Below are 7,500 nucleotides of genomic sequence, written 5' to 3' on the forward strand. Positions count from 1 at the left end.
CGTCCGATGGCCGAATTCTCATTAGCAGGTACCAAACAAAGCGAGGTGGAGCCTCATGATGACATCACGTTCGTCTATAGTTCAGTAATGACACCACTTCTCGTCTATTGGTCGGAATAGCTTCAATTGAATCTCCGCTAACCAACTATATATACGGTCGATGGGTCGTTGGGTCGTACGGTCGTCGAACGACTACTATACTTGAGGCCCGGAAATCCGGGCCTCGGGTAATGAATACTACAATCTAGTAGAGATAGATGCACTTGAATTAGACCACACTACAGTACCGATGTCCTGTACTAAAACAACATGTGTACAGTGCCACCAGGCATATCTCGCCATGCGCGGTTATGAAATTCAGACGCGCATAATTCAAATTTGGCGTTCGCGGTTGCGCTGAAATTCGAAGGTGAGATAAAATATCTGTTTCTATAATTAATTTCTTGTTCGAAATAATCTTCCCAACGGACTCCCATTTGGAGAACTGTAATGTCGATGTTTTAAACTTATTGTCGCGTTTCTCGCTGTCAGAAAGACGAACGACTTTGACATTTAGTCCAAAGCATTTACATATGGATTTCTAAAAATTCATCGAGGCGAATGTAAAATAAAGCTTCTGCTTTGCAGATATTCATTGAAAGGGTCCCCGAATAGGGTGTTGTTTACGGTCGTGTTTATCCGTTGAACAGCAACGCTCGGCAATGACCGTAAACGAGTACGTTATAGAGATTTTCGGACAAAAATTATCGAGGCGATTTCTAAAAGACGCTTTTAATACGGAGTTATGACACAATGAAGTTGTTGTTCTAATTGCTGTACCTCTAATGCTAATTAAAATAATTATTACAACAGAATATTCACATAATGTGTAACAATACTTCAGTTCACTCAACCTAGATTACAACGACAGCACAAGACAATATAGTTTTTTACATCTAAAACTTGTTATCCGATCACGACAAGGAAGAGTAGCGAGCCAGTACGGATCAGCTCGTCGAACTTCTCGTCCGTGTTGGGATCCGCATACCGGCAGTTCATAGAAGTCGTAGGAGTCGCAAGAGTCTTCACAGGATCTTCAGCAAAAGAAAGAGAGAGCAACGTAGTGGACGTCTCGACCTCCCTCAAAGGGAAACCTGCTGTTCGTCGGCAAAGCCACTATTCCGTCTCCATTTCCACTCAGATAGAGCCCGCCGCCGATTCTTGAATACTTCTCGTTTGCAACTCTTACGCGAACCCTCCGCATCAACACGAACAGGTAATGCAAATTGCGACTGCTGCGAGGTTACGACCAACATTCAAACGTCCTTGGGGTGGAGTCAATTATGTCAACCAAACAATGCTTAGTCACGCCTATTCTTCAGTCAATCAACACACTGCAATTCTATCTTCTTTCCAGAATGTTTCATAGGCCTATAATTACATTAATGAAGAGACTTCACGCTAAGTAACACGTGTATGTTGGCGACATTACCATAGGACCTCGAAATTTCGCTGTAAAGGGCGTGAAAGTTATGGCCAGGTATGCCTGGTGGCACTGTACGAACTACTTCATGGGTAGAAGTAGTAAAAATTTATAAATACTAAAATTTCTGGATTTACAATACGTGGACACTTGCGATGGGAGAAAAACTTTCTGTGCAATGGCTCGGCTATGGAAGTGTTTTTCGTTGTCATCAGTTTGTTGGCAATGTGGGCTCTACGTCGGTAGCCACCACGGTGGTCGCTGCCCTCTCTGTATGGAGGTAAGAGAGCTGTGGCTTTTCGTCTTTAAACGTACGTGGTCTCTGCTTCAGGAGACGTGCTGAAACGTAAGGATGCATTAAATGTACGCAGAAAGAACGTCAATAGAAAATAGTACAGTGCCACAAGGCATATCTGGGCATAAACTTTCACGCGCCCTACAGCGGAATTCCGAGATTCTATGGTAATCCGCCAGCACAGACGTGTTCCTTTAAGCTGGATTTACAATATGCAAACGCTTGACCGTCGCGTCGCGTGCGTCGCATCACGTCGTACAAATTCAAATTGTAATTGGTCTCTGCGACACGACGCTCGACGGACGCAAAGCATCCGAATACAACTGAGTCCTATTTCAGCGTCGAACCGGACGTCGGAGCACGTCGCGCCGAAAGTGGCAATTAAGATTTTAACCAATCACAGCCAAGCAGAAGTGCACGTGGTTGCTTCGTGAGGAATGGCTACCAACATGTTGGACGTCGGGCGGTTGATAGAGGGTGTACGCAGCTGTCCTTGCCTGTGGAAGGTCAACCGCCAAGTATACAAAAACCTGCGTGTACGAGAAAACGCTTGCAAGTGGATTTCCAGTAAGTTGTGTGTCTCGGCAAAACTCTGCCAAAATAGATGGAAAAGTCTCCCAGACCAAGTACGTGGGGAAGCTTAAACTTCTTCAGAAGAAGCGTTTGTCCGGAACAAGAGTTCCACCGCCAACGTCTTCGTGGGTTTCTTCACTGTGATGACTTTTCTGGACATTTGCGTGAAGCACACAACGTAATTACTAGTACCATAATGCTTCTCTTTTTTGTCTGTTTTCGTGTCTTTGCCTGTCTGCTTTGATGTGGCATGCCCGTTAGTGGATCTCTCTGTTAATGTGTTGCTCTTTCAGTCTGTTTGTCTGTTTTCGTAATATCTGTGCCCTTCTTTACCTGCAAGTCTAGCTATTGGTTACCCCTAGTTTGTACGCGCTGTTGTGTTGTACTGTTTCTGTGTCTTTTTACTGTACCTACTACCGTTTACGCTGCATTTGCTGTAGGTCTATGCATGCACTTCTTGCAAATCTCAGTATCTCTAGTAATAACTCAATTTTATTTAGAAACAGAACAGACAGCAATTTTTCATTGCTGAAAGTCAACAACATAACAGTCAACAACATAACAGTCAACAACAGGAGAACTAGCCAGAAGAGAGCCAGCCAACAATGAGTAAACTCTATGACAGTGATGAGACAGTCGACAATCATGAAAGGCAAATGTGTCGATTTCGAATTGATATATTGCTTCCTTTCACAGACGAATTTTTCCTAGTGCAGCAATGAAGCACACGAAAGCTTGGTCATTTGCCAGATAGAGACTGGACCACGTCAACCAAGTATCACTCCTGCCATCAAAAGAAACAGACGTCATAAGGAACCAGAAGACGAGATGGGGACTTCCATCGTAGATAGGCTAAACTCGTTGGACTCAATAAGGGCTCATGTTGACTCCTATGAGGATGGTTTGTTCGGTAGGCAGATAGCTGCTACTCTACGGAGATTTCACTATGAGAAGAAGACGTTCGCAAAGCTCACACTTCAACAAGAATGTTAGAGGTAGAGTTTGGTGGATCAGGAGATGGTTTCTCTCTGTTTAGAGAGACCACCACATAGGTCACCAATTCTATTGAGCATAGTTTGTGTGCTTGTGTGCATAACTGTGTAGCATCCTGTGATACGTGGCAAGCGACAACACTGTGTGTGGTCAATAAACCGGCTTTTTGAAAGACACCAACTAAATTAGAAACAGAGAGAAACTACAGACAGTTAGCTACATGACTGATTGACAAACTCATTAATCGACAACAACAGGTCAATAACTTTCCATTGTTATTTTTAACAATTTACGTACTCTGGCACTGCCTATGCATACACATTCCTCATATGCTCATTGTATTATCTTGGGAAGTGCTATTCCTAGCCCATTTTCAGGTATGGTAAATACAAAGCATTAATTATTGTTGCCATATGGAGTCTGGGAAAATATACTATCAATCTAGAACAAATTGTTTAGCTAGATAACTTACCAAAACCAACACTCAGTACAACTACATTAAAGAATATTCTAGAGTAAAATTTTAATTACATGCTAGCTCCAAAAGCTAGATAACCAGTGGATTATAACTAATTGTATGCAAGAACTTGATTATTGTAATTAAAAATTGTAACTAGCTGGAAATTGATTATTGTAACTAATTGGTCAAATCAAAATTCAGGCTAGGTAATGATATATTTGATATTATTTTAGGATTTTAAAAGAGAGTGGTTACTCAATACAATTCAAAACACTGATTATTATGTAAAAATAATGACCAAGATTAATTTGTTAATTAGTAGTCTTTGCGGTTGACATGATGGTACTGCCAGGTGACCTGTCCTTCTGGTGTCATAAAATAGTCTCGGTACATGTCTCTCACTTCAGCTGCGGATCGACTGCTCCGATTTCCTCCTATTTGTCCAATTCTGGACAACCCACCATCATCAACTTCATGCCTCCAAGTTCTTTTCAGTAAGTAACCAACACCATCTTCAGCGTCAGTAAAGCCTTGGGGACAATACACCGAAGACTTATTGGTTCGTAAGTAGTTGTGAAGGGCAATAGCTGCTTTCGTAAATATGGCAGCATTGTCTGGTGCTGCAATGATGGGTCGCCTAAATATCCTCCAACGCGCAGCCAAAATTCTAAAAGGGTTTTCACTTACACGCTTAGCTCTGCTTAACCTATAATTAAACACAGCCGTTCGTTCAGCTAGGCCCCTACTAGTCTCGCGTAGCCAGACTCCTTTCCGCCACGGCAATCCTTCCGCGCCAAATGGGGTCTGGTAAACAGCCTTTGATGTCGCTGTGTGCCGCGTAGCCAAAAATCGGCTATCAAAAGACCGGATTTGGTTTCTTAAATGTTTTACTAAAGACCAGACTGGTATGCATGCAGTGCAATCTTATCTTATTAGCTTCTCTTGTTTCGTAGAGAACAACGCGAAGACTACAGGCCGAGTCGTCGCTATTGTGAAAACTGCATGTCTACAGCAACAATTAATAAACGCGGCAGCGGGAACGTTGACGTCGACAGGCTTCCATCTTCTAGGCAATCTGTCATGATCGTCGTCGTACGTAGCGTTGTGCGCTTGTGTCACAACTGAGACTGAATGCGAACGTACTCGATGTAAAGCAATGCGCAAAACAAATGAGATAATTACCCAAACACAGAAAGACGACTCATCTTGTTTAGATAACGTAATGCAGCTCCAAGTCCTTCAATTTCAGGACCAGACATATAACTCACTCTGGACTTTCCGTGGTGGCTAGACGTCAAAACAGCTAATAGCATCGATTACGTTTTCATCCATTCAGTGCGTTCGCATTCAGTCGACGTTGTGACACAAGCGCACAACGCTAGACGGACGACGTCGAGCCTGTCAACGTCAACGTTTCCGCGGCCGCATTTAATTGCTCCTGTACAGATGCAGACTTCACAAACAGCAACGACTCGATCTGTAGTCTTCGAGTTGTTCTCTACGAAACAAGAGAAGCTAATGAGATAAGATTGCACTGCGTGCATACCAGTGTGGTCTTTACTGAAGCATTTAAGAAACCAAATGCGGTGCTTAGATAGCCGATTTCTGGCTACGCGGTACACAGCGACATCAAAGGCTGTTTACCAGACCCCATTTGGCGCGGAAGGATGACGCGGCGGAAGGAGGCTTGCTACGCGAGACTAGGCCCCCACCTGGATACGGTCTCAACATGTTGGTACGTAAATGGAATGCGTCATCACCAACAAACGCAAATGGAGCCTCTGTGCTGGTTCCAGGCAATGGACTACTTTCCAGGATGACAAGCTACCTGATTCAATTGCTTGGCCAAATACAGAATTTGAAAACACACCACCATCGCTATGGCGACCTGAATCTCCTACATCAACTAGAATGAATATGTAGTGAGCATCACACGCTGCCAATGCAACAATGGAATAAGTCCCTTGTAGGTTGTGGAACCTGATCTATCTGGAGCCTTAATTACCACATTTTTGCCATCTATTGCTCCGAGACAATTTGGAATATTCCAGAGTTGAGAAAATTGTCCACTGATACTCTTCAGTCGTCTTCTGTATCAGGGGCCCTCACGCACTCTTCCATCAGAACGTTCCATATAGCAATGCAAGTCTCCTCAACCATTTTGGCATACTGTTGCCACCCTAACACGGAAACTGAAAGAAAGCGATATCTGCGAGTTTCCCGTTGCCAAATAGCGAAGGGTCAGCGCCAGTCTCTCGCCGGGGACAGTGATGGTTGGACGACACTGCTGTACCGACGGCGAACTAACAAAGGCCCCACTTTTGCCAACAGTTGGTCAAATGTAGCCTTCGACATTCTCAGATATCTAAAGTGCCTGTCAGAGTCGTGCAACCGCATCTCTTGGAAAGTTGATGATACTCTCCCTGCTCAGTGCGTCGTTGAGGTATCTCACGAACCCAAACTTGACGTGCTCTTCTTGCTTTTCTGCAGCGGTGGTGATGCAACAAGACACACAACAGAAACGTTTTCTCCTCTTCGTCTGAGTCTATTCTAGAACACGAGGTAAAATGGGCGTGACCGTATTTTCGCGGGTGGTAGTCTAGCGCGAGTGGGCATTCAGGAATACAAGCACCGACCTCTGTGACGAGCTAAAATCACATTGTGGATGGTACGACGCGTGTGACGCGACGCTGCGCGACACCTGCCACTCTCACGCGACGCAAAGCACACGGCGCGACGCTCAAGCGTTTGCATATTGTAATTCCAGCTTTAGAGCAAATATACTGAAAGCTGACGATATCTCAAGAAATTGCAAAAAATTAAAAAAAATTGAACAATTTCTTGCTTTAAGAAATTGGCCAAGAACTTAGATACTTTGTATAACAATTTATAATACTGATATGTTTTTACATTTTGTTGTGGTTGACCAGCACAATTATTACATTTTTAAAATTTTAAAAAATTATTATTTTTAGATGCTCACCTCAAAACCTCAACGTCCCAACATTTCACAATTTTTAAATTAATTTATTTGCCACATTGGAAATTTGCTCGCTGTGCTTAGGAGTTATCGCTTGTCCCTAAAAAAACTTGAGATGGCTTCGAAGTGCAACTAGGTGTATATCATTTAGGTCACATCTAGCTCACTAATCTACTGCTTGATCGTCTGAAGGCATCTGCACCGAGTCGTGCTAACAACGTGTCATCGAAACTACACAGTCGAGGTCAAGTAAACTTTGAGCATCAGTAGAGTGAAAAAGTTATGGTGGCATTCGTCCATACGCTCAGAGCAAGCTAGCAAACGTTCTTTTTACGAGACTACTCGCTGAGGGATTGATGGCACCAGAGCCACTGTTTGCAGTTTGTCGCCTGGACTTGTACTAACCGAACTCGGTCGTTACATGTTGAGATCAAAGCTGGTCTATAGAATCCTCTGGATTGTACTCTATTCCCTATATTTGTTGGTTGCAAAGAGTCCATGGCAGGGGTTCAGACCCCCATATATTGTACCGTGGCTTGAAGTACCTATAAATCGATATATAATGTATTTGATGTTATTGTATTGATTATTTGGATTATTGTGTTTCGGTTGTGTTAGGGTGTCAGTGGTAGGTATTATGCTGACTGTACTAAGACTAAGTTAGGGAATCATGCGATGGACGACGGAGTAGCCAGAAAATTGTGGGAAATTAGTAAGCCACGTACAGGATTGTGCGG

The sequence above is a fragment of the Corticium candelabrum genome, chromosome 13, assembly GCF_963422355.1.
Source record: "Corticium candelabrum chromosome 13, ooCorCand1.1, whole genome shotgun sequence".
NCBI classification, from domain to species: Eukaryota; Metazoa; Porifera; class Homoscleromorpha; order Homosclerophorida; family Plakinidae; genus Corticium; species Corticium candelabrum.